The sequence below is a fragment of the Eleutherodactylus coqui genome, chromosome 5, assembly GCF_035609145.1.
Source record: "Eleutherodactylus coqui strain aEleCoq1 chromosome 5, aEleCoq1.hap1, whole genome shotgun sequence".
Lineage (NCBI taxonomy): Eukaryota > Metazoa > Chordata > Amphibia > Anura > Eleutherodactylidae > Eleutherodactylus > Eleutherodactylus coqui.
This window is the reverse complement of record NC_089841.1, coordinates 40,806,125-40,829,594: the sequence shown is the minus strand read 5'-3', so window position 1 is coordinate 40,829,594 and position 23,470 is coordinate 40,806,125. Positions and strand designations below refer to the sequence as shown.

Sequence of the window (23,470 nt, the reverse complement as noted above, 5' to 3'; positions counted from 1 at the left end):
GAGGAGGAGCTGTCAACAGGCATTCTAAGCTGAATGTGCCTGCTCTCGTCAGATCGCGGCCGCCAGCCAGCTTGAGGCCTGGCAAGTACCAGTATGGGTGACCGGCTGGGAATCCCAGGTCCCGTTGACTTTTAAGGCCGTGAGTAGGTTTCTTTCCGTTTCGGAGGTGCGTTCGCACTGCAGAAAGCCCATAGGAAAGGAGGAGGAGCTGTCAACGGGCATTCTAAGCTGAATGTGCCTGCTCTCGTCAGATCGCGGCCGCCAGCCAGCTTGAGGCCTGGCAAGTACCAGTATGGGTGACCGGCTGGGAATCCCAGGTCCCGTTGACTTTTAAGGCCGTGAGTAGGTTTCTTTCCTTTTCGGAGGTGCGTTCGCACTGCAGAAAGCCCATAGGAAAGGAGGAGGAGCTGTCAACGGGCATTCTAAGCTGAATGTGCCTGCTCTCGTCAGATCGCGGCCGCCAGCCAGCTTGAGGCCTGGCAAGTACCAGTATGGGTGACCGGCTGGGAATCCCAGGTCCCGTTGACTTTTAAGGCCGTGAGTAGGTTTCTTTCCTTTTCGGAGGTGCGTTCGCACTGCAGAAAGCCCATAGGAAAGGAGGAGGAGCTGTCAACGGGCATTCTAAGCTGAATGTGCCTGCTCTCGTCAGATCGCGGCCGCCAGCCAGCTTGAGGCCTGGCAAGTACCAGTATGGGTGACCGGCTGGGAATCCCAGGTCCTGTTGACTTTTAAGGCCGTGAGTAGGTTTCTTTCCTTTTCGGAGGTGCGTTCGCACTGCAGAAAGCCCATAGGAAAGGAGGAGGAGCTGTCAACGGGCATTCTAAGCTGAATGTGCCTGCTCTCGTCAGATCGCGGCCGCCAGCCAGCTTGAGGCCTGGCAAGTACCAGTATGGGTGACCGGCTGGGAATCCCAGGTCCCGTTGACTTTTAAGGCCGTGAGTAGGTTTCTTTCCTTTTCGGAGGTGCGTTCACACTGCAGAAAGCCCATAGGAAAGGAGGAGGAGCTGTCAACGGGCATTCTAAGCTGAATGTGCCTGCTCTCGTCAGATCGCGGCCGCCAGCCAGCTTGAGGCCTGGCAAGTACCAGTATGGGTGACCGGCTGGGAATCCCAGGTCCCGTTGACTTTTAAGGCCGTGAGTAGGTTTCTTTCCTTTTCGGAGGTGCGTTCGCACTGCAGAAAGCCCATAGGAAAGGAGGAGGAGCTGTCAACGGGCATTCTAAGCTGAATGTGCCTGCTCTCGTCAGATCGCAGCCGCCAGCCAGCTTGAGGCCTGGCAAGTACCAGTATGGGTGACCGGCTGGGAATCCCAGGTCCCGTTGACTTTTAAGGCCGTGAGTAGGTTTCTTTCCGTTTCGGAGGTGCGTTCGCACTGCAGAAAGCCCATAGGAAAGGAGGAGGAGCTGTCAACGGGCTTTCTAAGCTGAATGTGCCTGCTCTCGTCAGATCGCGGCCGCCAGCCAGCTTGAGGCCTGGCAAGTACCAGTATTCGTGACCGGCTGGGAATCCCAGGTCCCGTTGACTTTTAAGGCCGTGAGTAGGTTTCTTTCCTTTTCGGAGGTGCGTTCGCACTGCAGAAAGCCCATAGGAAAGGAGGAGGAGCTGTCAACGGGCATTCTAAGCTGAATGTGCCTGCTCTCGTCGGATCGCGGCCGCCAGCCAGCTTGAGGCCTGGCAAGTACCAGTATGGGTGACCGGCTGGGAATCCCAGGTCCCGTTGACTTTTAAGTCCGTGAGTAGGTTTCTTTCCTTTTCGGAGGTGCGTTCGCACTGCAGAAAGCCCATAGGAAAGGAGGAGGAGCTGTCAACGGGCATTCTAAGCTGAATGTGCCTGCTCTCGTCAGATCGCGGCCGCCAGCCAGCTTGAGGCCTGGCAAGTACCAGTATGGGTGACCGGCTGGGAATCCCAGGTCCCGTTGACTTTTAAGGCCGTGAGTAGGTTTCTTTCCTTTTCGGAGGTGCGTTCGCACTGCAGAAAGCCCATAGGAAAGGAGGAGGAGCTGTCAACGGGCATTCTAAGCTGAATGTGCCTGCTCTCGTCAGATCGCGGCCGCCAGCCAGCTTGAGGCCTGGCAAGTACCAGTATGGGTGACCGGCTGGGAATCCCAGGTCCCGTTGACTTTTAAGGCCGTGAGTAGGTTTCTTTCCTTTTCGGAGGTGCGTTCGCACTGCAGAAAGCCCATAGGAAAGGAGGAGGAGCTGTCAACGGGCATTCTAAGCTGAATGTGCCTGCTCTCGTCAGATCGCGGCCGCCAGCCAGCTTGAGGCCTGGCAAGTACCAGTATGGGTGACCGGCTGGGAATCCCAGGTCCCGTTGACTTTTAAGGCCGTGAGTAGGTTTCTTTCCTTTTCGGAGGTGCGTTCGCACTGCAGAAAGCCCATAGGAAAGGAGGAGGAGCTGTCAACGGGTATTCTAAGCTGAATGTGCCTGCTCTCGTCAGATCGCGGCCGCCAGCCCGCTTGAGGCCTGGCAAGTGCCAGTATGGGTGACCGGCTGGGAATCCCAGGTCCCGTTGACTTTTAAGGCCGTGAGTAGGTTTCTTTCCTTTTCGGAGGTGCGTTCGCACTGCAGAAAGCCCATAGGAAAGGAGGAGGAGCTGTCAACGGGCATTCTAAGCTGAATGTGCCTGCTCTCGTCAGATCGTGGCCGCCAGCCAGCTTGAGGCCTGGCAAGTACCAGTATGGGTGACCGGCTGGGAATCCCAGGTCCCGTTGACTTTTAAGGCCGTGAGTAGGTTTCTTTCCTTTTCGGAGGTGCGTTCGCACTGCAGAAAGCCCATAGGAAAGGAGGAGGAGCTGTCAACAGGCATTCTAAGCTGAATGTGCCTGCTCTCGTCAGATCGCGGCCGCCAGCCAGCTTGAGGCCTGGCAAGTACCAGTATGGGTGACCGGCTGGGAATCCCAGGTCCCGTTGACTTTTAAGGCCGTGAGTAGGTTTCTTTCCTTTTCGGAGGTGCGTTCGCACTGCAGAAAGCCCATAGGAAAGGAGGAGGAGCTGTCAACTGGCATTCTAAGCTGAATGTGCCTGCTCTCGTCAGATCGCGGCCGCCAGCCAGCTTGAGGCCTGGCAAGTACCAGTATGGGTGACCGGCTGGGAATCCCAGGTCCCGTTGACTTTTAAGGCCGTGAGTAGGTTTCTTTCCTTTTCGGAGGTGCGTTCGCACTGCAGAAAGCCCATAGGAAAGGAGGAGGAGCTGTCAACGGGTATTCTAAGCTGAATGTGCCTGCTCTCGTCAGATCGCGGCCGCCAGCCAGCTTGAGGCCTGGCAAGTACCAGTATGGGTGACCGGCTGGGAATCCCAGGTCCCGTTGACTTTTAAGGCCGTGAGTAGGTTTCTTTCCTTTTCGGAGGTGCGTTCGCACTGCAGAAAGCCCATAGGAAAGGAGGAGGAGCTGTCAACGGGCATTCTAAGCTGAATGTGCCTGCTCTCGTCAGATCGCGGCCGCCAGCCAGCTTGAGGCCTGGCAAGTACCAGTATGGGTGACCAGCTGGGAATCCCAGGTCCCGTTGACTTTTAAGGCCGTGAGTAGGTTTCTTTCCATTTCGGAGGTGCGTTCGCACTGCAGAAAGCCCATAGGAAAGGAGGAGGAGCTGTCAACGGGCATTCTAAGCTGAATGTGCCTGCTCTCGTCAGATCGCGGCCGCTAGCCAGCTTGAGGCCTGGCAAGTACCAGTATGGGTGACCGGCTGGGAATCCCAGGTCCCGTTGACTTTTAAGGCCGTGAGTAGGTTTCTTTCCGTTTCGGAGGTGCGTTCGCACTGCAGAAAGCCCATAGGAAAGGAGGAGGAGCTGTCAACGGGCTTTCTAAGCTGAATGTGCCTGCTCTCGTCAGATCGCGGCTGCCAGCCAGCTTGAGGTCTGGCAAGTACCAGTATTCGTGACCGGCTGGGAATCCCAGGTCCCGTTGACTTTTAAGGCCGTGAGTAGGTTTCTTTCCTTTTCGGAGGTGCGTTCGCACTGCAGAAAGCCCATAGGAAAGGAGGAGGAGCTGTCAACGGGCATTCTAAGCTGAATGTGCCTGCTCTCGTCAGATCGCGGCCGCCAGCCAGCTTGAGGCCTGGCAAGTACCAGTATGGGTGACCGGCTGGGAATCCCAGGTCCCGTTGACTTTTAAGGCCGTGAGTAGGTTTCTTTCCTTTTCGGAGGTGCGTTCGCACTGCAGAAAGCCCATAGGAAAGGAGGAGGAGCTGTCAACGGGTATTCTAAGCTGAATGTGCCTGCTCTCGTCAGATCGCGGCCGCCAGCCCGCTTGAGGCCTGGCAAGTGCCAGTATGGGTGACCGGCTGGGAATCCCAGGTCCCGTTGACTTTTAAGGCCGTGAGTAGGTTTCTTTCCTTTTCGGAGGTGCGTTCGCACTGCAGAAAGCCCATAGGAAAGGAGGAGGAGCTGTCAACGGGCATTCTAAGCTGAATGTGCCTGCTCTCGTCAGATCGCGGCCGCCAGCCAGCTTGAGGCCTGGCAAGTACCAGTATGGGTGACCGGCTGGGAATCCCAGGTCCCGTTGACTTTTAAGGCCGTGAGTAGGTTTCTTTCCTTTTCGGAGGTGCGTTCGCACTGCAGAAAGCCCATAGGAAAGGAGGAGGAGCTGTCAACGGGTATTCTAAGCTGAATGTGCCTGCTCTCGTCAGATCGCGGCCGCCAGCCCGCTTGAGGCCTGGCAAGTGCCAGTATGGGTGACCGGCTGGGAATCCCAGGTCCCGTTGACTTTTAAGGCCGTGAGTAGGTTTCTTTCCTTTTCGGAGGTGCGTTCGCACTGCAGAAAGCCCATAGGAAAGGAGGAGGAGCTGTCAACGGGCATTCTAAGCTGAATGTGCCTGCTCTCGTCAGATCGTGGCCGCCAGCCAGCTTGAGGCCTGGCAAGTACCAGTATGGGTGACCGGCTGGGAATCCCAGGTCCCGTTGACTTTTAAGGCCGTGAGTAGGTTTCTTTCCTTTTCGGAGGTGCGTTCGCACTGCAGAAAGCCCATAGGAAAGGAGGAGGAGCTGTCAACAGGCATTCTAAGCTGAATGTGCCTGCTCTCGTCAGATCGCGGCCGCCAGCCAGCTTGAGGCCTGGCAAGTACCAGTATGGGTGACCGGCTGGGAATCCCAGGTCCCGTTGACTTTTAAGGCCGTGAGTAGGTTTCTTTCCTTTTCGGAGGTGCGTTCGCACTGCAGAAAGCCCATAGGAAAGGAGGAGGAGCTGTCAACTGGCATTCTAAGCTGAATGTGCCTGCTCTCGTCAGATCGCGGCCGCCAGCCAGCTTGAGGCCTGGCAAGTACCAGTATGGGTGACCGGCTGGGAATCCCAGGTCCCGTTGACTTTTAAGGCCGTGAGTAGGTTTCTTTCCTTTTCGGAGGTGCGTTCGCACTGCAGAAAGCCCATAGGAAAGGAGGAGGAGCTGTCAACGGGCATTCTAAGCTGAATGTGCCTGCTCTCGTCAGATCGCGGCCGCCAGCCAGCTTGAGGCCTGGCAAGTACCAGTATGGGTGACCGGCTGGGAATCCCAGGTCCCGTTGACTTTTAAGGCCGTGAGTAGGTTTCTTTCCTTTTCGGAGGTGCGTTCGCACTGCAGAAAGCCCATAGGAAAGGAGGAGGAGCTGTCAACGGGCATTCTAAGCTGAATGTGCCTGCTCTCGTCAGATCGCGGCCGCCAGCCAGCTTGAGGCCTGGCAAGTACCAGTATGGGTGACCGGCTGGGAATCCCAGGTCCCGTTGACTTTTAAGGCCGTGAGTAGGTTTCTTTCCTTTTCGGAGGTGCGTTCGCACTGCAGAAAGCCCATAGGAAAGGAGGAGGAGCTGTCAACGGGTATTCTAAGCTGAATGTGCCTGCTCTCGTCAGATCGCGGCCGCCAGCCCGCTTGAGGCCTGGCAAGTGCCAGTATGGGTGACCGGCTGGGAATCCCAGGTCCCGTTGACTTTTAAGGCCGTGAGTAGGTTTCTTTCCTTTTCGGAGGTGCGTTCGCACTGCAGAAAGCCCATAGGAAAGGAGGAGGAGCTGTCAACGGGCATTCTAAGCTGAATGTGCCTGCTCTCGTCAGATCGTGGCCGCCAGCCAGCTTGAGGCCTGGCAAGTACCAGTATGGGTGACCGGCTGGGAATCCCAGGTCCCGTTGACTTTTAAGGCCGTGAGTAGGTTTCTTTCCTTTTCGGAGGTGCGTTCGCACTGCAGAAAGCCCATAGGAAAGGAGGAGGAGCTGTCAACAGGCATTCTAAGCTGAATGTGCCTGCTCTCGTCAGATCGCGGCCGCCAGCCAGCTTGAGGCCTGGCAAGTACCAGTATGGGTGACCGGCTGGGAATCCCAGGTCCCGTTGACTTTTAAGGCCGTGAGTAGGTTTCTTTCCTTTTCGGAGGTGCGTTCGCACTGCAGAAAGCCCATAGGAAAGGAGGAGGAGCTGTCAACTGGCATTCTAAGCTGAATGTGCCTGCTCTCGTCAGATCGCGGCCGCCAGCCAGCTTGAGGCCTGGCAAGTACCAGTATGGGTGACCGGCTGGGAATCCCAGGTCCCGTTGACTTTTAAGGCCGTGAGTAGGTTTCTTTCCTTTTCGGAGGTGCGTTCGCACTGCAGAAAGCCCATAGGAAAGGAGGAGGAGCTGTCAACGGGTATTCTAAGCTGAATGTGCCTGCTCTCGTCAGATCGCGGCCGCCAGCCAGCTTGAGGCCTGGCAAGTACCAGTATGGGTGACCGGCTGGGAATCCCAGGTCCCGTTGACTTTTAAGGCCGTGAGTAGGTTTCTTTCCTTTTCGGAGGTGCGTTCGCACTGCAGAAAGCCCATAGGAAAGGAGGAGGAGCTGTCAACGGGCATTCTAAGCTGAATGTGCCTGCTCTCGTCAGATCGCGGCCGCCAGCCAGCTTGAGGCCTGGCAAGTACCAGTATGGGTGACCAGCTGGGAATCCCAGGTCCCGTTGACTTTTAAGGCCGTGAGTAGGTTTCTTTCCATTTCGGAGGTGCGTTCGCACTGCAGAAAGCCCATAGGAAAGGAGGAGGAGCTGTCAACGGGCATTCTAAGCTGAATGTGCCTGCTCTCGTCAGATCGCGGCCGCTAGCCAGCTTGAGGCCTGGCAAGTACCAGTATGGGTGACCGGCTGGGAATCCCAGGTCCCGTTGACTTTTAAGGCCGTGAGTAGGTTTCTTTCCGTTTCGGAGGTGCGTTCGCACTGCAGAAAGCCCATAGGAAAGGAGGAGGAGCTGTCAACGGGCTTTCTAAGCTGAATGTGCCTGCTCTCGTCAGATCGCGGCTGCCAGCCAGCTTGAGGTCTGGCAAGTACCAGTATTCGTGACCGGCTGGGAATCCCAGGTCCCGTTGACTTTTAAGGCCGTGAGTAGGTTTCTTTCCTTTTCGGAGGTGCGTTCGCACTGCAGAAAGCCCATAGGAAAGGAGGAGGAGCTGTCAACGGGCATTCTAAGCTGAATGTGCCTGCTCTCGTCAGATCGCGGCCGCCAGCCAGCTTGAGGCCTGGCAAGTACCAGTATGGGTGACCGGCTGGGAATCCCAGGTCCCGTTGACTTTTAAGGCCGTGAGTAGGTTTCTTTCCTTTTCGGAGGTGCGTTCGCACTGCAGAAAGCCCATAGGAAAGGAGGAGGAGCTGTCAACGGGTATTCTAAGCTGAATGTGCCTGCTCTCGTCAGATCGCGGCCGCCAGCCCGCTTGAGGCCTGGCAAGTGCCAGTATGGGTGACCGGCTGGGAATCCCAGGTCCCGTTGACTTTTAAGGCCGTGAGTAGGTTTCTTTCCTTTTCGGAGGTGCGTTCGCACTGCAGAAAGCCCATAGGAAAGGAGGAGGAGCTGTCAACGGGCATTCTAAGCTGAATGTGCCTGCTCTCGTCAGATCGCGGCCGCCAGCCAGCTTGAGGCCTGGCAAGTACCAGTATGGGTGACCGGCTGGGAATCCCAGGTCCCGTTGACTTTTAAGGCCGTGAGTAGGTTTCTTTCCTTTTCGGAGGTGCGTTCGCACTGCAGAAAGCCCATAGGAAAGGAGGAGGAGCTGTCAACGGGCATTCTAAGCTGAATGTGCCTGCTCTCGTCAGATCGCGGCCGCCAGCCAGCTTGAGGTCTGGCAAGTACCAGTATTCGTGACCGGCTGGGAATCCCAGGTCCCGTTGACTTTTAAGGCCGTGAGTAGGTTTCTTTCCTTTTCGGAGGTGCGTTCGCACTGCAGAAAGCCCATAGGAAAGGAGGAGGAGCTGTCAACGGGCATTCTAAGCTGAATGTGCCTGCTCTCGTCAGATCGCGGCCGCCAGCCAGCTTGAGGCCTGGCAAGTACCAGTATGGGTGACCGGCTGGGAATCCCAGGTCCCGTTGACTTTTAAGGCCGTGAGTAGGTTTCTTTCCTTTTCGGAGGTGCGTTCGCACTGCAGAAAGCCCATAGGAAAGGAGGAGGAGCTGTCAACGGGTATTCTAAGCTGAATGTGCCTGCTCTCGTCAGATCGCGGCCGCCAGCCCGCTTGAGGCCTGGCAAGTGCCAGTATGGGTGACCGGCTGGGAATCCCAGGTCCCGTTGACTTTTAAGGCCGTGAGTAGGTTTCTTTCCTTTTCGGAGGTGCGTTCGCACTGCAGAAAGCCCATAGGAAAGGAGGAGGAGCTGTCAACGGGCATTCTAAGCTGAATGTGCCTGCTCTCGTCAGATCGCGGCCGCCAGCCAGCTTGAGGCCTGGCAAGTACCAGTATGGGTGACCGGCTGGGAATCCCAGGTCCCGTTGACTTTTAAGGCCGTGAGTAGGTTTCTTTCCTTTTCGGAGGTGCGTTCGCACTGCAGAAAGCCCATAGGAAAGGAGGAGGAGCTGTCAACGGGTATTCTAAGCTGAATGTGCCTGCTCTCGTCAGATCGCGGCCGCCAGCCCGCTTGAGGCCTGGCAAGTGCCAGTATGGGTGACCGGCTGGGAATCCCAGGTCCCGTTGACTTTTAAGGCCGTGAGTAGGTTTCTTTCCTTTTCGGAGGTGCGTTCGCACTGCAGAAAGCCCATAGGAAAGGAGGAGGAGCTGTCAACGGGCATTCTAAGCTGAATGTGCCTGCTCTCGTCAGATCGTGGCCGCCAGCCAGCTTGAGGCCTGGCAAGTACCAGTATGGGTGACCGGCTGGGAATCCCAGGTCCCGTTGACTTTTAAGGCCGTGAGTAGGTTTCTTTCCTTTTCGGAGGTGCGTTCGCACTGCAGAAAGCCCATAGGAAAGGAGGAGGAGCTGTCAACAGGCATTCTAAGCTGAATGTGCCTGCTCTCGTCAGATCGCGGCCGCCAGCCAGCTTGAGGCCTGGCAAGTACCAGTATGGGTGACCGGCTGGGAATCCCAGGTCCCGTTGACTTTTAAGGCCGTGAGTAGGTTTCTTTCCTTTTCGGAGGTGCGTTCGCACTGCAGAAAGCCCATAGGAAAGGAGGAGGAGCTGTCAACTGGCATTCTAAGCTGAATGTGCCTGCTCTCGTCAGATCGCGGCCGCCAGCCAGCTTGAGGCCTGGCAAGTACCAGTATGGGTGACCGGCTGGGAATCCCAGGTCCCGTTGACTTTTAAGGCCGTGAGTAGGTTTCTTTCCTTTTCGGAGGTGCGTTCGCACTGCAGAAAGCCCATAGGAAAGGAGGAGGAGCTGTCAACGGGCATTCTAAGCTGAATGTGCCTGCTCTCGTCAGATCGCGGCCGCCAGCCAGCTTGAGGCCTGGCAAGTACCAGTATGGGTGACCGGCTGGGAATCCCAGGTCCCGTTGACTTTTAAGGCCGTGAGTAGGTTTCTTTCCTTTTCGGAGGTGCGTTCGCACTGCAGAAAGCCCATAGGAAAGGAGGAGGAGCTGTCAACGGGCATTCTAAGCTGAATGTGCCTGCTCTCGTCAGATCGCGGCCGCCAGCCAGCTTGAGGCCTGGCAAGTACCAGTATGGGTGACCGGCTGGGAATCCCAGGTCCCGTTGACTTTTAAGGCCGTGAGTAGGTTTCTTTCCTTTTCGGAGGTGCGTTCGCACTGCAGAAAGCCCATAGGAAAGGAGGAGGAGCTGTCAACGGGTATTCTAAGCTGAATGTGCCTGCTCTCGTCAGATCGCGGCCGCCAGCCCGCTTGAGGCCTGGCAAGTGCCAGTATGGGTGACCGGCTGGGAATCCCAGGTCCCGTTGACTTTTAAGGCCGTGAGTAGGTTTCTTTCCTTTTCGGAGGTGCGTTCGCACTGCAGAAAGCCCATAGGAAAGGAGGAGGAGCTGTCAACGGGCATTCTAAGCTGAATGTGCCTGCTCTCGTCAGATCGCGGCCGCCAGCCAGCTTGAGGCCTGGCAAGTACCAGTATGGGTGACCGGCTGGGAATCCCAGGTCCCGTTGACTTTTAAGGCCGTGAGTAGGTTTCTTTCCTTTTCGGAGGTGCGTTCGCACTGCAGAAAGCCCATAGGAAAGGAGGAGGAGCTGTCAACGGGTATTCTAAGCTGAATGTGCCTGCTCTCGTCAGATCGCGGCCGCCAGCCCGCTTGAGGCCTGGCAAGTGCCAGTATGGGTGACCGGCTGGGAATCCCAGGTCCCGTTGACTTTTAAGGCCGTGAGTAGGTTTCTTTCCTTTTCGGAGGTGCGTTCGCACTGCAGAAAGCCCATAGGAAAGGAGGAGGAGCTGTCAACGGGCATTCTAAGCTGAATGTGCCTGCTCTCGTCAGATCGTGGCCGCCAGCCAGCTTGAGGCCTGGCAAGTACCAGTATGGGTGACCGGCTGGGAATCCCAGGTCCCGTTGACTTTTAAGGCCGTGAGTAGGTTTCTTTCCTTTTCGGAGGTGCGTTCGCACTGCAGAAAGCCCATAGGAAAGGAGGAGGAGCTGTCAACAGGCATTCTAAGCTGAATGTGCCTGCTCTCGTCAGATCGCGGCCGCCAGCCAGCTTGAGGCCTGGCAAGTACCAGTATGGGTGACCGGCTGGGAATCCCAGGTCCCGTTGACTTTTAAGGCCGTGAGTAGGTTTCTTTCCTTTTCGGAGGTGCGTTCGCACTGCAGAAAGCCCATAGGAAAGGAGGAGGAGCTGTCAACTGGCATTCTAAGCTGAATGTGCCTGCTCTCGTCAGATCGCGGCCGCCAGCCAGCTTGAGGCCTGGCAAGTACCAGTATGGGTGACCGGCTGGGAATCCCAGGTCCCGTTGACTTTTAAGGCCGTGAGTAGGTTTCTTTCCTTTTCGGAGGTGCGTTCGCACTGCAGAAAGCCCATAGGAAAGGAGGAGGAGCTGTCAACGGGCATTCTAAGCTGAATGTGCCTGCTCTCGTCAGATCGCGGCCGCCAGCCAGCTTGAGGCCTGGCAAGTACCAGTATGGGTGACCGGCTGGGAATCCCAGGTCCCGTTGACTTTTAAGGCCGTGAGTAGGTTTCTTTCCTTTTCGGAGGTGCGTTCGCACTGCAGAAAGCCCATAGGAAAGGAGGAGGAGCTGTCAACGGGCATTCTAAGCTGAATGTGCCTGCTCTCGTCAGATCGCGGCCGCCAGCCAGCTTGAGGCCTGGCAAGTACCAGTATGGGTGACCGGCTGGGAATCCCAGGTCCCGTTGACTTTTAAGGCCGTGAGTAGGTTTCTTTCCTTTTCGGAGGTGCGTTCGCACTGCAGAAAGCCCATAGGAAAGGAGGAGGAGCTGTCAACGGGTATTCTAAGCTGAATGTGCCTGCTCTCGTCAGATCGCGGCCGCCAGCCCGCTTGAGGCCTGGCAAGTGCCAGTATGGGTGACCGGCTGGGAATCCCAGGTCCCGTTGACTTTTAAGGCCGTGAGTAGGTTTCTTTCCTTTTCGGAGGTGCGTTCGCACTGCAGAAAGCCCATAGGAAAGGAGGAGGAGCTGTCAACGGGCATTCTAAGCTGAATGTGCCTGCTCTCGTCAGATCGTGGCCGCCAGCCAGCTTGAGGCCTGGCAAGTACCAGTATGGGTGACCGGCTGGGAATCCCAGGTCCCGTTGACTTTTAAGGCCGTGAGTAGGTTTCTTTCCTTTTCGGAGGTGCGTTCGCACTGCAGAAAGCCCATAGGAAAGGAGGAGGAGCTGTCAACAGGCATTCTAAGCTGAATGTGCCTGCTCTCGTCAGATCGCGGCCGCCAGCCAGCTTGAGGCCTGGCAAGTACCAGTATGGGTGACCGGCTGGGAATCCCAGGTCCCGTTGACTTTTAAGGCCGTGAGTAGGTTTCTTTCCTTTTCGGAGGTGCGTTCGCACTGCAGAAAGCCCATAGGAAAGGAGGAGGAGCTGTCAACTGGCATTCTAAGCTGAATGTGCCTGCTCTCGTCAGATCGCGGCCGCCAGCCAGCTTGAGGCCTGGCAAGTACCAGTATGGGTGACCGGCTGGGAATCCCAGGTCCCGTTGACTTTTAAGGCCGTGAGTAGGTTTCTTTCCTTTTCGGAGGTGCGTTCGCACTGCAGAAAGCCCATAGGAAAGGAGGAGGAGCTGTCAACGGGTATTCTAAGCTGAATGTGCCTGCTCTCGTCAGATCGCGGCCGCCAGCCAGCTTGAGGCCTGGCAAGTACCAGTATGGGTGACCGGCTGGGAATCCCAGGTCCCGTTGACTTTTAAGGCCGTGAGTAGGTTTCTTTCCTTTTCGGAGGTGCGTTCGCACTGCAGAAAGCCCATAGGAAAGGAGGAGGAGCTGTCAACGGGCATTCTAAGCTGAATGTGCCTGCTCTCGTCAGATCGCGGCCGCCAGCCAGCTTGAGGCCTGGCAAGTACCAGTATGGGTGACCAGCTGGGAATCCCAGGTCCCGTTGACTTTTAAGGCCGTGAGTAGGTTTCTTTCCATTTCGGAGGTGCGTTCGCACTGCAGAAAGCCCATAGGAAAGGAGGAGGAGCTGTCAACGGGCATTCTAAGCTGAATGTGCCTGCTCTCGTCAGATCGCGGCCGCTAGCCAGCTTGAGGCCTGGCAAGTACCAGTATGGGTGACCGGCTGGGAATCCCAGGTCCCGTTGACTTTTAAGGCCGTGAGTAGGTTTCTTTCCGTTTCGGAGGTGCGTTCGCACTGCAGAAAGCCCATAGGAAAGGAGGAGGAGCTGTCAACGGGCTTTCTAAGCTGAATGTGCCTGCTCTCGTCAGATCGCGGCTGCCAGCCAGCTTGAGGTCTGGCAAGTACCAGTATTCGTGACCGGCTGGGAATCCCAGGTCCCGTTGACTTTTAAGGCCGTGAGTAGGTTTCTTTCCTTTTCGGAGGTGCGTTCGCACTGCAGAAAGCCCATAGGAAAGGAGGAGGAGCTGTCAACGGGCATTCTAAGCTGAATGTGCCTGCTCTCGTCGGATCGCGGCCGCCAGCCAGCTTGAGGCCTGGCAAGTACCAGTATGGGTGACCGGCTGGGAATCCCAGGTCCCGTTGACTTTTAAGGCCGTGAGTAGGTTTCTTTCCTTTTCGGAGGTGCGTTCGCACTGCAGAAAGCCCATAGGAAAGGAGGAGGAGCTGTCAACGGGCATTCTAAGCTGAATGTGCCTGCTCTCGTCAGATCGCGGCCGCCAGCCAGCTTGAGGCCTGGCAAGTACCAGTATGGGTGACCGGCTGGGAATCCCAGGTCCCGTTGACTTTTAAGGCCGTGAGTAGGTTTCTTTCCTTTTCGGAGGTGCGTTCGCACTGCAGAAAGCCCATAGGAAAGGAGGAGGAGCTGTCAACGGGCATTCTAAGCTGAATGTGCCTGCTCTCGTCGGATCGCGGCCGCCAGCCAGCTTGAGGCCTGGCAAGTACCAGTATGGGTGACCGGCTGGGAATCCCAGGTCCCGTTGACTTTTAAGGCCGTGAGTAGGTTTCTTTCCTTTTCGGAGGTGCGTTCGCACTGCAGAAAGCCCATAGGAAAGGAGGAGGAGCTGTCAACGGGCATTCTAAGCTGAATGTGCCTGCTCTCGTCAGATCGCGGCCGCCAGCCAGCTTGAGGCCTGGCAAGTACCAGTATGGGTGACCGGCTGGGAATCCCAGGTCCCGTTGACTTTTAAGGCCGTGAGTAGGTTTCTTTCCTTTTCGGAGGTGCGTTCGCACTGCAGAAAGCCCATAGGAAAGGAGGAGGAGCTGTCAACGGGTATTCTAAGCTGAATGTGCCTGCTCTCGTCAGATCGCGGCCGCCAGCCCGCTTGAGGCCTGGCAAGTGCCAGTATGGGTGACCGGCTGGGAATCCCAGGTCCCGTTGACTTTTAAGGCCGTGAGTAGGTTTCTTTCCTTTTCGGAGGTGCGTTCGCACTGCAGAAAGCCCATAGGAAAGGAGGAGGAGCTGTCAACGGGCATTCTAAGCTGAATGTGCCTGCTCTCGTCAGATCGCGGCCGCCAGCCAGCTTGAGGCCTGGCAAGTACCAGTATGGGTGACCGGCTGGGAATCCCAGGTCCCGTTGACTTTTAAGGCCGTGAGTAGGTTTCTTTCCTTTTCGGAGGTGCGTTCGCACTGCAGAAAGCCCATAGGAAAGGAGGAGGAGCTGTCAACGGGTATTCTAAGCTGAATGTGCCTGCTCTCGTCAGATCGCGGCCGCCAGCCCGCTTGAGGCCTGGCAAGTGCCAGTATGGGTGACCGGCTGGGAATCCCAGGTCCCGTTGACTTTTAAGGCCGTGAGTAGGTTTCTTTCCTTTTCGGAGGTGCGTTCGCACTGCAGAAAGCCCATAGGAAAGGAGGAGGAGCTGTCAACGGGCATTCTAAGCTGAATGTGCCTGCTCTCGTCAGATCGTGGCCGCCAGCCAGCTTGAGGCCTGGCAAGTACCAGTATGGGTGACCGGCTGGGAATCCCAGGTCCCGTTGACTTTTAAGGCCGTGAGTAGGTTTCTTTCCTTTTCGGAGGTGCGTTCGCACTGCAGAAAGCCCATAGGAAAGGAGGAGGAGCTGTCAACAGGCATTCTAAGCTGAATGTGCCTGCTCTCGTCAGATCGCGGCCGCCAGCCAGCTTGAGGCCTGGCAAGTACCAGTATGGGTGACCGGCTGGGAATCCCAGGTCCCGTTGACTTTTAAGGCCGTGAGTAGGTTTCTTTCCTTTTCGGAGGTGCGTTCGCACTGCAGAAAGCCCATAGGAAAGGAGGAGGAGCTGTCAACTGGCATTCTAAGCTGAATGTGCCTGCTCTCGTCAGATCGCGGCCGCCAGCCAGCTTGAGGCCTGGCAAGTACCAGTATGGGTGACCGGCTGGGAATCCCAGGTCCCGTTGACTTTTAAGGCCGTGAGTAGGTTTCTTTCCTTTTCGGAGGTGCGTTCGCACTGCAGAAAGCCCATAGGAAAGGAGGAGGAGCTGTCAACGGGCATTCTAAGCTGAATGTGCCTGCTCTCGTCAGATCGCGGCCGCCAGCCAGCTTGAGGCCTGGCAAGTACCAGTATGGGTGACCGGCTGGGAATCCCAGGTCCCGTTGACTTTTAAGGCCGTGAGTAGGTTTCTTTCCTTTTCGGAGGTGCGTTCGCACTGCAGAAAGCCCATAGGAAAGGAGGAGGAGCTGTCAACGGGCATTCTAAGCTGAATGTGCCTGCTCTCGTCAGATCGCGGCCGCCAGCCAGCTTGAGGCCTGGCAAGTACCAGTATGGGTGACCAGCTGGGAATCCCAGGTCCCGTTGACTTTTAAGGCCGTGAGTAGGTTTCTTTCCATTTCGGAGGTGCGTTCGCACTGCAGAAAGCCCATAGGAAAGGAGGAGGAGCTGTCAACGGGCATTCTAAGCTGAATGTGCCTGCTCTCGTCAGATCGCGGCCGCTAGCCAGCTTGAGGCCTGGCAAGTACCAGTATGGGTGACCGGCTGGGAATCCCAGGTCCCGTTGACTTTTAAGGCCGTGAGTAGGTTTCTTTCCGTTTCGGAGGTGCGTTCGCACTGCAGAAAGCCCATAGGAAAGGAGGAGGAGCTGTCAACGGGCTTTCTAAGCTGAATGTGCCTGCTCTCGTCAGATCGCGGCTGCCAGCCAGCTTGAGGTCTGGCAAGTACCAGTATTCGTGACCGGCTGGGAATCCCAGGTCCCGTTGACTTTTAAGGCCGTGAGTAGGTTTCTTTCCTTTTCGGAGGTGCGTTCGCACTGCAGAAAGCCCATAGGAAAGGAGGAGGAGCTGTCAACGGGCATTCTAAGCTGAATGTGCCTGCTCTCGTCGGATCGCGGCCGCCAGCCAGCTTGAGGCCTGGCAAGTACCAGTATGGGTGACCGTCTGGCAATCCCAGGTCCCGTTGACTTTTAAGGCCGTGAGTAGGTTTCTTTCCTTTTCGGAGGTGCGTTCGCACTGCAGAAAGCCCATAGGAAAGGAGGAGGAGCTGTCAATGGGCATTCTAAGCTGAATGTGCCTGCTCTCGTCGGATCGCGGCCGCCAGCCAGCTTGAGGCCTGGCAAGTACCAGTATGGGTGACCGTCTGGCAATCCCAGGTCCCGTTGACTTTTAAGGCCGTGAGTAGGTTTCTTTCCTTTTCGGAGGTGCGTTCGCACTGCAGAAAGCCCATAGGAAAGGAGGAGGAGCTGTCAACGGGCATTCTAAGCTGAATGTGCCTGCTCTCGTCAGATCGCGGCCGCCAGCCAGCTTGAGGCCTGGCAAGTACCAGTATGGGTGACCGGCTGGGAATCCCAGGTCCCGTTGACTTTTAAGGCCGTGAGTAGGTTTCTTTCCTTTTCGGAGGTGCGTTCGCACTGCAGAAAGCCCATAGGAAAGGAGGAGGAGCTGTCAACGGGTATTCTAAGCTGAATGTGCCTGCTCTCGTCAGATCGCGGCCGCCAGCCCGCTTGAGGCCTGGCAAGTGCCAGTATGGGTGACCGGCTGGGAATCCCAGGTCCCGTTGACTTTTAAGGCCGTGAGTAGGTTTCTTTCCTTTTCGGAGGTGCGTTCGCACTGCAGAAAGCCCATAGGAAAGGAGGAGGAGCTGTCAACGGGCATTCTAAGCTGAATGTGCCTGCTCTCGTCAGATCGTGGCCGCCAGCCAGCTTGAGGCCTGGCAAGTACCAGTATGGGTGACCGGCTGGGAATCCCAGGTCCCGTTGACTTTTAAGGCCGTGAGTAGGTTTCTTTCCTTTTCGGAGGTGCGTTCGCACTGCAGAAAGCCCATAGGAAAGGAGGAGGAGCTGTCAACAGGCATTCTAAGCTGAATGTGCCTGCTCTCGTCAGATCGCAGCCGCCAGCCAGCTTGAGGCCTGGCAAGTACCAGTATGGGTGACCGGCTGGGAATCCCAGGTCCCGTTGACTTTTAAGGCCGTGAGTAGGTTTCTTTCCTTTTCGGAGGTGCGTTCGCACTGCAGAAAGCCCATAGGAAAGGAGGAGGAGCTGTCAACTGGCATTCTAAGCTGAATGTGCCTGCTCTCGTCAGATCGCGGCCGCCAGCCAGCTTGAGGCCTGGCAAGTACCAGTATGGGTGACCGGCTGGGAATCCCAGGTCCCGTTGACTTTTAAGGCCGTGAGTAGGTTTCTTTCCTTTTCGGAGGTGCGTTCGCACTGCAGAAAGCCCATAGGAAAGGAGGAGGAGCTGTCAACGGGCATTCTAAGCTGAATGTGCCTGCTCTCGTCAGATCGTGGCCGCCAGCCAGCTTGAGGCCTGGCAAGTACCAGTATGGGTGACCGGCTGGGAATCCCAGGTCCCGTTGACTTTTAAGGCCGTGAGTAGGTTTCTTTCCTTTTCGGAGGTGCGTTCGCACTGCAGAAAGCCCATAGGAAAGGAGGAGGAGCTGTCAACGGGCTTTCTAAGCTGAATGTGCCTGCTCTCGTCAGATCGCGGCTGCCAGCCAGCTTGAGGCCTGGCAAGTACCAGTATTCGTGACCGGCTGGGAATAGCAGGTCCCGTTGACTTTTAAGGCCGTGAGTAGGTTTCTTTCCTTTTCGGAGGTGCGTTCGCACTGCAGAAAGCCCATAGGAAAGGAGGAGGAGCTGTCAACGGGCATTCTAAGCTGAATGTGCCTGCTCTCGTCGGATCGCGGCCGCCAGCCAGCTTGAGGCCTGGCAAGTACCAGTATGGGTGACCGGCTGGGAATCCCAGGTCCCGTTGACTTTTAAGGCCGTGAGTAGGTTTCTTTCCTTTTCGGAGGTGCGTTCGCACTGCAGAAAGCCCATAGGAAAGGAGGAGGAGCTGTCAACGGGCATTCTAAGCTGAATGTGCCTGCTCTCGTCAGATCGCGGCCGCCAGCCAGCTTGAGGCCTGGCAAGTACCAGTATGGGTGACCGGCTGGGAATCCCAGGTCCCGTTGACTTTTAAGGCCGTGAGTAGGTTTCTTTCCTTTTCGGAGGTGCGTTCGCACTGCAGAAAGCCCATAGGAAAGGAGGAGGAGCTGTCAACGGGCATTCTAAGCTGAATGTGCCTGCTCTCGTCGGATCGCGGCCGCCAGCCCGCTTGAGGCCTGGCAAGTACCAGTATGGGTGACCGGTTGGGAATCCCAGGTCCCGTTGACTTTTAAGGCCGTGAGTAGGTTTCTTTCCTTTTCGGAGGTGCGTTCGCACTGCAGAAAGCCCATAGGAAAGGAGGAGGAGCTGTCAACGGGCATTCTAAGCTGAATGTGCCTGCTCTCGTCAGATCGCGGCCGCCAGCCAGCTTGAGGCCTGGCAAGTACCAGTATGGGTGACCGGCTGGGAATCCCAGGTCCCGTTGACTTTTAAGGCCGTGAGTAGGTTTCTTTCCTTTTCGGAGGTGCGTTCGCACTGCAGAAAGCCCATAGGAAAGGAGGAGGAGCTGTCAACGGGCATTCTAAGCTGAATGTGCCTGCTCTCGTCAGATCGCGGCCGCCAGCCAGCTTGAGGCCTGGCAAGTACCAGTATGGGTGACCGGCTGGGAATCCCAGGTCCTGTTGACTTTTAAGGCCGTGAGTAGGTTTCTTTCCTTTTCGGAGGTGCGTTCGCACTGCAGAAAGCCCATAGGAAAGGAGGAGGAGCTGTCAACGGGCATTCTAAGCTGAATGTGCCTGCTCTCGTCAGATCGCGGCCGCCAGCCAGCTTGAGGCCTGGCAAGTACCAGTATGGGTGAATGGCTGGGAATCCCAGGTCCCGTTGACTTTTAAGTCCGTGAGTAGGTTTCTTTCCTTTTCGGAGGTGCGTTCGCACTGCAGAAAGCCCATAGGAAAGGAGGAGGAGCTGTCAACGGGCATTCTAAGCTGAATGTGCCTGCTCTCGTCGGATCGCGGCCGCCAGCCAGCTTGAGGCCTGGCAAGTACCAGTATGGGTGACCGGCTGGGAATCCCAGGTCCCGTTGACTTTTAAGGCCGTGAGTAGGTTTCTTTCCGTTTCGGAGGTGCGTTCGCACTGCAGAAAGCCCATAGGAAAGGAGGAGGAGCTGTCAACGGGCTTTCTAAGCTGAATGTGCCTGCTCTCGTCAGATCGCGGCTGCCAGCCAGCTTGAGGCCTGGCAAGTACCAGTATTCGTGACTGGCTGGGAATCCCAGGTCCCGTTGACTTTTAAGGCCGTGAGTAGGTTTCTTTCCTTTTCGGAGGTGCGTTCGCACTGCAGAAAGCCCATAGGAAAGGAGGAGGAGCTGTCAACGGGCATTCTAAGCTGAATGTGCCTGCTCTCGTCGGATCGCGGCCGCCAGCCAGCTTGAGGCCTGGCAAGTACCAGTATGGGTGACCGGCTGGGAATCCCAGGTCCCGTTGACTTTTAAGGCCGTGAGTAGGTTTCTTTCCTTTTCGGAGGTGCGTTCGCACTGCAGAAAGCCCATAGGAAAGGAGGAGGAGCTGTCAACGGGCATTCTAAGCTGAATGTGCCTGCTCTCGTCAGATCGCGGCCGCCAGCCAGCTTGAGGCCTGGCAAGTACCAGTATGGGTGACCGGCTGGGAATCCCAGGTCCCGTTGACTTTTAAGGCCATGAGTAGGTTTCTTTCCTTTTCGGAGGTGCGTTCGCACTGCAGAAAGCCCATAGGAAAGGAGGAGGAGCTGTCAACAGGCATTCTAAGCTGAATGTGCCTGCTCTCGTCAGATCGCGGCCGCCAGCCCGCTTGAGGCCTGGCAAGTACCAGTATGGGTGACCGGCTGGGAATCCCAGGTCCCGTTGACTTTTAAGGCCGTGAGTAGGTTTCTTTCCTTTTCGGAGGTGCGTTCGCACTGCAGAAAGCCCATAGGAAAGGAGGAGGAGCTGTCAACGGGCATTCTAAGCTGAATGTGCCTGCTCTTGTCAGATCGCGGCCGCCAGCCAGCTTGAGGCCTGGCAAGTACCAGTATGGGTGACCGGCTGGGAATCCCAGGTCCCGTTGACTTTTAAGGCCGTGAGTAGGTTTCTTTCCTTTTCGGAGGTGCGTTCGCACTGCAGAAAGCCCATAGGAAAGGAGGAGGAGCTGTCAACGGGCATTCTAAGCTGAATGTGCCTGCTCTCGTCAGATCGCGGCCGCCAGCCAGCTTGAGGCCTGGTAAGTACCAGTATGGGTGACCGGCTGGGAATCCCAGGTCCCGTTGACTTTTAAGTCCGTGAGTAGGTTTCTTTCCTTTTCGGAGGTGCGTTCGCACTGCAGAAAGCCCATAGGAAAGGAGGAGGAGCTGTCAACGGGCATTCTAAGCTGAATGTGCCTGCTCTCGTCAGATCGCCACCGCCAGCCAGCTTGAGGCCTGGCAAGTACCAGTATGGGTGACCGGCTGGGAATCCCAGGTCCCGTTGACTTTTAAGGCCGTGAGTAGGTTTCTTTCCTTTTCGGAGGTGCGTTCGCACTGCAGAAAGCCCATAGGAAAGGAGGAGGAGCTGTCAACGGGCATTCTAAGCTGAATGTGCCTGCTCTCGTCAGATCGTGGCCGCCAGCCAGCTTGAGGCCTGGCAAGTACCAGTATGGGTGACCGGCTGGGAATCCCAGGTCCCGTTGACTTTTAAGGCCGTGAGTAGGTTTCTTTCCTTTTCGGAGGTGCGTTCGCACTGCAGAAAGCCCATAGGAAAGGAGGAGGAGCTGTCAACAGGCATTCTAAGCTGAATGTGCCTGCTCTCGTCAGATCGCGGCCGCCAGCCAGCTTGAGGCCTGGCAAGTACCAGTATGGGTGACCGGCTGGGAATCCCAGGTCCCGTTGACTTTTAAGGCCGTGAGTAGGTTTCTTTCCTTTTCGGAGGTGCGTTCGCACTGCAGAAAGCCCATAGGAAAGGAGGAGGAGCTGTCAACGGGCATTCTAAGCTGAATGTGCCTGCTCTCGTCGGATCGCGGCCGCCAGCCCGCTTGAGGCCTGGCAAGTACCAGTATGGGTGACCGGTTGGGAATCCCAGGTCCCGTTGACTTTTAAGGCCGTGAGTAGGTTTCTTTCCTTTTCGGAGGTGCGTTCGCACTGCAGAAAGCCCATAGGAAAGGAGGAGGAGCTGTCAACGGGCATTCTAAGCTGAATGTGCCTGCTCTCGTCAGATCGCGGCCGCCAGCCAGCTTGAGGCCTGGCAAGTACCAGTATGGGTGACCGGCTGGGAATCCCAGGTCCCGTTGACTTTTAAGGCCGTGAGTAGGTTTCTTTCCTTTTCGGAGGTGCGTTCGCACTGCAGAAAGCCCATAGGAAAGGAGGAGGAGCTGTCAACGGGCATTCTAAGCTGAATGTGCCTGCTCTCGTCAGATCGCGGCCGCCAGCCAGCTTGAGGCCTGGCAAGTACCAGTATGGGTGACCGGCTGGGAATCCCAGGTCCTGTTGACTTTTAAGGCCGTGAGTAGGTTTCTTTCCTTTTCGGAGGTGCGTTCGCACTGCAGAAAGCCCATAGGAAAGGAGGAGGAGCTGTCAACGGGCATTCTAAGCTGAATGTGCCTGCTCTCGTCAGATCGCGGCCGCCAGCCAGCTTGAGGCCTGGCAAGTACCAGTATGGGTGAATGGCTGGGAATCCCAGGTCCCGTTGACTTTTAAGTCCGTGAGTAGGTTTCTTTCCTTTTCGGAGGTGCGTTCGCACTGCAGAAAGCCCATAGGAAAGGAGGAGGAGCTGTCAACGGGCATTCTAAGCTGAATGTGCCTGCTCTCGTCGGATCGCGGCCGCCAGCCAGCTTGAGGCCTGGCAAGTACCAGTATGGGTGACCGGCTGGGAATCCCAGGTCCCGTTGACTTTTAAGGCCGTGAGTAGGTTTCTTTCCGTTTCGGAGGTGCGTTCGCACTGCAGAAAGCCCATAGGAAAGGAGGAGGAGCTGTCAACGGGCTTTCTAAGCTGAATGTGCCTGCTCTCGTCAGATCGCGGCTGCCAGCCAGCTTGAGGCCTGGCAAGTACCAGTATTCGTGACTGGCTGGGAATCCCAGGTCCCGTTGACTTTTAAGGCCGTGAGTAGGTTTCTTTCCTTTTCGGAGGTGCGTTCGCACTGCAGAAAGCCCATAGGAAAGGAGGAGGAGCTGTCAACGGGCATTCTAAGCTGAATGTGCCTGCTCTCGTCGGATCGCGGCCGCCAGCCCGCTTGAGGCCTGGCAAGTACCAGTATGGGTGACCGGTTGGGAATCCCAGGTCCCGTTGACTTTTAAGGCCGTGAGTAGGTTTCTTTCCTTTTCGGAGGTGCGTTCGCACTGCAGAAAGCCCATAGGAAAGGAGGAGGAGCTGTCAACGGGCATTCTAAGCTGAATGTGCCTGCTCTCGTCAGATCGCGGCCGCCAGCCAGCTTGAGGCCTGGCAAGTACCAGTATGGGTGACCGGCTGGGAATCCCAGGTCCCGTTGACTTTTAAGGCCGTGAGTAGGTTTCTTTCCTTTTCGGAGGTGCGTTCGCACTGCAGAAAGCCCATAGGAAAGGAGGAGGAGCTGTCAACGGGCATTCTAAGCTGAATGTGCCTGCTCTCGTCAGATCGCCGCCGCCAGCCAGCTTGAGGCCTGGCAAGTACCAGTATGGGTGACCGGCTGGGAATCCCAGGTCCCGTTGACTTTTAAGGCCGTGAGTAGGTTTCTTTCCTTTTCGGAGGTGCGTTCGCACTGCAGAAAGCCCATAGGAAAGGAGGAGGAGCTGTCAACGGGCATTCTAAGCTGAATGTGCCTGCTCTCGTCAGATCGTGGCCGCCAGCCAGCTTGAGGCCTGGCAAGTACCAGTATGGGTGACCGGCTGGGAATCCCAGGTCCCGTTGACTTTTAAGGCCGTGAGTAGGTTTCTTTCCTTTTCGGAGGTGCGTTCGCACTGCAGAAAGCCCATAGGAAAGGAGGAGGAGCTGTCAACAGGCATTCTAAGCTGAATGTGCCTGCTCTCGTCAGATCGCGGCCGCCAGCCAGCTTGAGGCCTGGCAAGTACCAGTATGGGTGACCGGCTGGGAATCCCAGGTCCCGTTGACTTTTAAGGCCGTGAGTAGGTTTCTTTCCTTTTCGGAGGTGCGTTCGCACTGCAGAAAGCCCATAGGAAAGGAGGAGGAGCTGTCAACGGGCATTCTAAGCTGAATGTGCCTGCTCTCGTCAGATCGCGGCCGCCAGCCAGCTTGAGGCCTGGCAAGTACCAGTATGGGTGACCGGCTGGGAATCCCAGGTCCCGTTGACTTTTAAGGCCGTGAGTAGGTTTCTTTCCTTTTCGGAGGTGCGTTCGCACTGCAGAAAGCCCATAGGAAAGGAGGAGGAGCTGTCAACAGGCATTCTAAGCTGAATGTGCCTGCTCTCGTCAGATCGCGGCCGCCAGCCAGCTTGAGGCCTGGCAAGTACCAGTATGGGTGACCGGCTGGGAATCCCAGGTCCCGTTGACTTTTAAGGCCGTGAGTAGGTTTCTTTCCTTTTCGGAGGTGCGTTCGCACTGCAGAAAG

General features: G+C 56.6%; 92 pseudogenes; all 92 read left to right on the top strand.

Annotated features, from left to right (window-relative positions):
* The first annotated feature begins 11 nt into the window (after nt 1-11).
* Nucleotides 12-130, top strand: LOC136630544 (5S ribosomal RNA; annotated as a pseudogene).
* An 80-nt stretch (nt 131-210) lies between these two features.
* On the top strand, nt 211-329 carry LOC136631130 (5S ribosomal RNA; annotated as a pseudogene).
* An 80-nt stretch (nt 330-409) lies between these two features.
* LOC136631129 (5S ribosomal RNA) lies at nt 410-528 on the top strand (annotated as a pseudogene).
* An 80-nt stretch (nt 529-608) lies between these two features.
* Nucleotides 609-727, top strand: LOC136629799 (5S ribosomal RNA; annotated as a pseudogene).
* Nucleotides 728-807: 80 nt separating this feature from the next.
* On the top strand, nt 808-926 carry LOC136631128 (5S ribosomal RNA; annotated as a pseudogene).
* An 80-nt stretch (nt 927-1,006) lies between these two features.
* On the top strand, nt 1,007-1,125 carry LOC136631127 (5S ribosomal RNA; annotated as a pseudogene).
* Nucleotides 1,126-1,205: 80 nt separating this feature from the next.
* LOC136629604 (5S ribosomal RNA) lies at nt 1,206-1,324 on the top strand (annotated as a pseudogene).
* Nucleotides 1,325-1,603: 279 nt separating this feature from the next.
* Nucleotides 1,604-1,722, top strand: LOC136629912 (5S ribosomal RNA; annotated as a pseudogene).
* Nucleotides 1,723-1,802: 80 nt separating this feature from the next.
* LOC136631126 (5S ribosomal RNA) lies at nt 1,803-1,921 on the top strand (annotated as a pseudogene).
* An 80-nt stretch (nt 1,922-2,001) lies between these two features.
* LOC136631124 (5S ribosomal RNA) lies at nt 2,002-2,120 on the top strand (annotated as a pseudogene).
* An 80-nt stretch (nt 2,121-2,200) lies between these two features.
* LOC136631123 (5S ribosomal RNA) lies at nt 2,201-2,319 on the top strand (annotated as a pseudogene).
* A 279-nt stretch (nt 2,320-2,598) lies between these two features.
* On the top strand, nt 2,599-2,717 carry LOC136630207 (5S ribosomal RNA; annotated as a pseudogene).
* An 80-nt stretch (nt 2,718-2,797) lies between these two features.
* Nucleotides 2,798-2,916, top strand: LOC136630543 (5S ribosomal RNA; annotated as a pseudogene).
* Nucleotides 2,917-2,996: 80 nt separating this feature from the next.
* On the top strand, nt 2,997-3,115 carry LOC136630640 (5S ribosomal RNA; annotated as a pseudogene).
* An 80-nt stretch (nt 3,116-3,195) lies between these two features.
* LOC136629875 (5S ribosomal RNA) lies at nt 3,196-3,314 on the top strand (annotated as a pseudogene).
* Nucleotides 3,315-3,394: 80 nt separating this feature from the next.
* On the top strand, nt 3,395-3,513 carry LOC136630804 (5S ribosomal RNA; annotated as a pseudogene).
* Nucleotides 3,514-3,593: 80 nt separating this feature from the next.
* On the top strand, nt 3,594-3,712 carry LOC136629580 (5S ribosomal RNA; annotated as a pseudogene).
* Nucleotides 3,713-3,991: 279 nt separating this feature from the next.
* On the top strand, nt 3,992-4,110 carry LOC136631122 (5S ribosomal RNA; annotated as a pseudogene).
* A 279-nt stretch (nt 4,111-4,389) lies between these two features.
* On the top strand, nt 4,390-4,508 carry LOC136631121 (5S ribosomal RNA; annotated as a pseudogene).
* Nucleotides 4,509-4,787: 279 nt separating this feature from the next.
* LOC136630206 (5S ribosomal RNA) lies at nt 4,788-4,906 on the top strand (annotated as a pseudogene).
* An 80-nt stretch (nt 4,907-4,986) lies between these two features.
* LOC136630542 (5S ribosomal RNA) lies at nt 4,987-5,105 on the top strand (annotated as a pseudogene).
* Nucleotides 5,106-5,185: 80 nt separating this feature from the next.
* Nucleotides 5,186-5,304, top strand: LOC136630639 (5S ribosomal RNA; annotated as a pseudogene).
* Nucleotides 5,305-5,384: 80 nt separating this feature from the next.
* On the top strand, nt 5,385-5,503 carry LOC136631120 (5S ribosomal RNA; annotated as a pseudogene).
* An 80-nt stretch (nt 5,504-5,583) lies between these two features.
* On the top strand, nt 5,584-5,702 carry LOC136631118 (5S ribosomal RNA; annotated as a pseudogene).
* Nucleotides 5,703-5,981: 279 nt separating this feature from the next.
* Nucleotides 5,982-6,100, top strand: LOC136630205 (5S ribosomal RNA; annotated as a pseudogene).
* Nucleotides 6,101-6,180: 80 nt separating this feature from the next.
* On the top strand, nt 6,181-6,299 carry LOC136630541 (5S ribosomal RNA; annotated as a pseudogene).
* Nucleotides 6,300-6,379: 80 nt separating this feature from the next.
* LOC136630638 (5S ribosomal RNA) lies at nt 6,380-6,498 on the top strand (annotated as a pseudogene).
* Nucleotides 6,499-6,578: 80 nt separating this feature from the next.
* On the top strand, nt 6,579-6,697 carry LOC136629874 (5S ribosomal RNA; annotated as a pseudogene).
* Nucleotides 6,698-6,777: 80 nt separating this feature from the next.
* Nucleotides 6,778-6,896, top strand: LOC136630792 (5S ribosomal RNA; annotated as a pseudogene).
* An 80-nt stretch (nt 6,897-6,976) lies between these two features.
* LOC136629568 (5S ribosomal RNA) lies at nt 6,977-7,095 on the top strand (annotated as a pseudogene).
* A 279-nt stretch (nt 7,096-7,374) lies between these two features.
* Nucleotides 7,375-7,493, top strand: LOC136631116 (5S ribosomal RNA; annotated as a pseudogene).
* Nucleotides 7,494-7,772: 279 nt separating this feature from the next.
* Nucleotides 7,773-7,891, top strand: LOC136631115 (5S ribosomal RNA; annotated as a pseudogene).
* A 279-nt stretch (nt 7,892-8,170) lies between these two features.
* On the top strand, nt 8,171-8,289 carry LOC136631114 (5S ribosomal RNA; annotated as a pseudogene).
* A 279-nt stretch (nt 8,290-8,568) lies between these two features.
* On the top strand, nt 8,569-8,687 carry LOC136631113 (5S ribosomal RNA; annotated as a pseudogene).
* A 279-nt stretch (nt 8,688-8,966) lies between these two features.
* Nucleotides 8,967-9,085, top strand: LOC136630204 (5S ribosomal RNA; annotated as a pseudogene).
* Nucleotides 9,086-9,165: 80 nt separating this feature from the next.
* Nucleotides 9,166-9,284, top strand: LOC136630540 (5S ribosomal RNA; annotated as a pseudogene).
* An 80-nt stretch (nt 9,285-9,364) lies between these two features.
* LOC136630637 (5S ribosomal RNA) lies at nt 9,365-9,483 on the top strand (annotated as a pseudogene).
* An 80-nt stretch (nt 9,484-9,563) lies between these two features.
* Nucleotides 9,564-9,682, top strand: LOC136631112 (5S ribosomal RNA; annotated as a pseudogene).
* An 80-nt stretch (nt 9,683-9,762) lies between these two features.
* Nucleotides 9,763-9,881, top strand: LOC136631111 (5S ribosomal RNA; annotated as a pseudogene).
* A 279-nt stretch (nt 9,882-10,160) lies between these two features.
* LOC136631110 (5S ribosomal RNA) lies at nt 10,161-10,279 on the top strand (annotated as a pseudogene).
* A 279-nt stretch (nt 10,280-10,558) lies between these two features.
* On the top strand, nt 10,559-10,677 carry LOC136630203 (5S ribosomal RNA; annotated as a pseudogene).
* An 80-nt stretch (nt 10,678-10,757) lies between these two features.
* Nucleotides 10,758-10,876, top strand: LOC136630538 (5S ribosomal RNA; annotated as a pseudogene).
* An 80-nt stretch (nt 10,877-10,956) lies between these two features.
* On the top strand, nt 10,957-11,075 carry LOC136630636 (5S ribosomal RNA; annotated as a pseudogene).
* Nucleotides 11,076-11,155: 80 nt separating this feature from the next.
* LOC136631109 (5S ribosomal RNA) lies at nt 11,156-11,274 on the top strand (annotated as a pseudogene).
* An 80-nt stretch (nt 11,275-11,354) lies between these two features.
* LOC136631108 (5S ribosomal RNA) lies at nt 11,355-11,473 on the top strand (annotated as a pseudogene).
* A 279-nt stretch (nt 11,474-11,752) lies between these two features.
* LOC136630201 (5S ribosomal RNA) lies at nt 11,753-11,871 on the top strand (annotated as a pseudogene).
* An 80-nt stretch (nt 11,872-11,951) lies between these two features.
* On the top strand, nt 11,952-12,070 carry LOC136630537 (5S ribosomal RNA; annotated as a pseudogene).
* Nucleotides 12,071-12,150: 80 nt separating this feature from the next.
* LOC136630635 (5S ribosomal RNA) lies at nt 12,151-12,269 on the top strand (annotated as a pseudogene).
* Nucleotides 12,270-12,349: 80 nt separating this feature from the next.
* Nucleotides 12,350-12,468, top strand: LOC136629873 (5S ribosomal RNA; annotated as a pseudogene).
* An 80-nt stretch (nt 12,469-12,548) lies between these two features.
* Nucleotides 12,549-12,667, top strand: LOC136630781 (5S ribosomal RNA; annotated as a pseudogene).
* Nucleotides 12,668-12,747: 80 nt separating this feature from the next.
* Nucleotides 12,748-12,866, top strand: LOC136629557 (5S ribosomal RNA; annotated as a pseudogene).
* A 279-nt stretch (nt 12,867-13,145) lies between these two features.
* Nucleotides 13,146-13,264, top strand: LOC136629911 (5S ribosomal RNA; annotated as a pseudogene).
* Nucleotides 13,265-13,344: 80 nt separating this feature from the next.
* LOC136631106 (5S ribosomal RNA) lies at nt 13,345-13,463 on the top strand (annotated as a pseudogene).
* Nucleotides 13,464-13,543: 80 nt separating this feature from the next.
* LOC136629910 (5S ribosomal RNA) lies at nt 13,544-13,662 on the top strand (annotated as a pseudogene).
* An 80-nt stretch (nt 13,663-13,742) lies between these two features.
* LOC136631105 (5S ribosomal RNA) lies at nt 13,743-13,861 on the top strand (annotated as a pseudogene).
* Nucleotides 13,862-14,140: 279 nt separating this feature from the next.
* LOC136631104 (5S ribosomal RNA) lies at nt 14,141-14,259 on the top strand (annotated as a pseudogene).
* Nucleotides 14,260-14,538: 279 nt separating this feature from the next.
* On the top strand, nt 14,539-14,657 carry LOC136630199 (5S ribosomal RNA; annotated as a pseudogene).
* Nucleotides 14,658-14,737: 80 nt separating this feature from the next.
* LOC136630536 (5S ribosomal RNA) lies at nt 14,738-14,856 on the top strand (annotated as a pseudogene).
* An 80-nt stretch (nt 14,857-14,936) lies between these two features.
* On the top strand, nt 14,937-15,055 carry LOC136630634 (5S ribosomal RNA; annotated as a pseudogene).
* Nucleotides 15,056-15,135: 80 nt separating this feature from the next.
* Nucleotides 15,136-15,254, top strand: LOC136631103 (5S ribosomal RNA; annotated as a pseudogene).
* An 80-nt stretch (nt 15,255-15,334) lies between these two features.
* Nucleotides 15,335-15,453, top strand: LOC136630770 (5S ribosomal RNA; annotated as a pseudogene).
* An 80-nt stretch (nt 15,454-15,533) lies between these two features.
* On the top strand, nt 15,534-15,652 carry LOC136629545 (5S ribosomal RNA; annotated as a pseudogene).
* A 279-nt stretch (nt 15,653-15,931) lies between these two features.
* On the top strand, nt 15,932-16,050 carry LOC136630841 (5S ribosomal RNA; annotated as a pseudogene).
* Nucleotides 16,051-16,329: 279 nt separating this feature from the next.
* LOC136631102 (5S ribosomal RNA) lies at nt 16,330-16,448 on the top strand (annotated as a pseudogene).
* A 279-nt stretch (nt 16,449-16,727) lies between these two features.
* Nucleotides 16,728-16,846, top strand: LOC136630198 (5S ribosomal RNA; annotated as a pseudogene).
* An 80-nt stretch (nt 16,847-16,926) lies between these two features.
* Nucleotides 16,927-17,045, top strand: LOC136630013 (5S ribosomal RNA; annotated as a pseudogene).
* Nucleotides 17,046-17,125: 80 nt separating this feature from the next.
* Nucleotides 17,126-17,244, top strand: LOC136630633 (5S ribosomal RNA; annotated as a pseudogene).
* Nucleotides 17,245-17,324: 80 nt separating this feature from the next.
* Nucleotides 17,325-17,443, top strand: LOC136630197 (5S ribosomal RNA; annotated as a pseudogene).
* A 279-nt stretch (nt 17,444-17,722) lies between these two features.
* Nucleotides 17,723-17,841, top strand: LOC136629909 (5S ribosomal RNA; annotated as a pseudogene).
* Nucleotides 17,842-17,921: 80 nt separating this feature from the next.
* On the top strand, nt 17,922-18,040 carry LOC136631100 (5S ribosomal RNA; annotated as a pseudogene).
* An 80-nt stretch (nt 18,041-18,120) lies between these two features.
* On the top strand, nt 18,121-18,239 carry LOC136630830 (5S ribosomal RNA; annotated as a pseudogene).
* An 80-nt stretch (nt 18,240-18,319) lies between these two features.
* LOC136631099 (5S ribosomal RNA) lies at nt 18,320-18,438 on the top strand (annotated as a pseudogene).
* Nucleotides 18,439-18,518: 80 nt separating this feature from the next.
* LOC136629798 (5S ribosomal RNA) lies at nt 18,519-18,637 on the top strand (annotated as a pseudogene).
* Nucleotides 18,638-18,916: 279 nt separating this feature from the next.
* Nucleotides 18,917-19,035, top strand: LOC136629908 (5S ribosomal RNA; annotated as a pseudogene).
* Nucleotides 19,036-19,314: 279 nt separating this feature from the next.
* LOC136629907 (5S ribosomal RNA) lies at nt 19,315-19,433 on the top strand (annotated as a pseudogene).
* An 80-nt stretch (nt 19,434-19,513) lies between these two features.
* LOC136631098 (5S ribosomal RNA) lies at nt 19,514-19,632 on the top strand (annotated as a pseudogene).
* A 279-nt stretch (nt 19,633-19,911) lies between these two features.
* On the top strand, nt 19,912-20,030 carry LOC136630455 (5S ribosomal RNA; annotated as a pseudogene).
* An 80-nt stretch (nt 20,031-20,110) lies between these two features.
* LOC136630262 (5S ribosomal RNA) lies at nt 20,111-20,229 on the top strand (annotated as a pseudogene).
* Nucleotides 20,230-20,309: 80 nt separating this feature from the next.
* On the top strand, nt 20,310-20,428 carry LOC136630623 (5S ribosomal RNA; annotated as a pseudogene).
* Nucleotides 20,429-20,508: 80 nt separating this feature from the next.
* LOC136630196 (5S ribosomal RNA) lies at nt 20,509-20,627 on the top strand (annotated as a pseudogene).
* Nucleotides 20,628-20,707: 80 nt separating this feature from the next.
* On the top strand, nt 20,708-20,826 carry LOC136630535 (5S ribosomal RNA; annotated as a pseudogene).
* An 80-nt stretch (nt 20,827-20,906) lies between these two features.
* LOC136630829 (5S ribosomal RNA) lies at nt 20,907-21,025 on the top strand (annotated as a pseudogene).
* Nucleotides 21,026-21,105: 80 nt separating this feature from the next.
* LOC136631097 (5S ribosomal RNA) lies at nt 21,106-21,224 on the top strand (annotated as a pseudogene).
* Nucleotides 21,225-21,304: 80 nt separating this feature from the next.
* Nucleotides 21,305-21,423, top strand: LOC136629797 (5S ribosomal RNA; annotated as a pseudogene).
* Nucleotides 21,424-21,702: 279 nt separating this feature from the next.
* Nucleotides 21,703-21,821, top strand: LOC136629906 (5S ribosomal RNA; annotated as a pseudogene).
* A 279-nt stretch (nt 21,822-22,100) lies between these two features.
* Nucleotides 22,101-22,219, top strand: LOC136630828 (5S ribosomal RNA; annotated as a pseudogene).
* Nucleotides 22,220-22,299: 80 nt separating this feature from the next.
* Nucleotides 22,300-22,418, top strand: LOC136631096 (5S ribosomal RNA; annotated as a pseudogene).
* An 80-nt stretch (nt 22,419-22,498) lies between these two features.
* On the top strand, nt 22,499-22,617 carry LOC136629955 (5S ribosomal RNA; annotated as a pseudogene).
* Nucleotides 22,618-22,697: 80 nt separating this feature from the next.
* On the top strand, nt 22,698-22,816 carry LOC136630195 (5S ribosomal RNA; annotated as a pseudogene).
* Nucleotides 22,817-22,896: 80 nt separating this feature from the next.
* On the top strand, nt 22,897-23,015 carry LOC136630534 (5S ribosomal RNA; annotated as a pseudogene).
* Nucleotides 23,016-23,095: 80 nt separating this feature from the next.
* LOC136631094 (5S ribosomal RNA) lies at nt 23,096-23,214 on the top strand (annotated as a pseudogene).
* Nucleotides 23,215-23,294: 80 nt separating this feature from the next.
* LOC136630533 (5S ribosomal RNA) lies at nt 23,295-23,413 on the top strand (annotated as a pseudogene).
* Nucleotides 23,414-23,470: the final 57 nt, after the last annotated feature.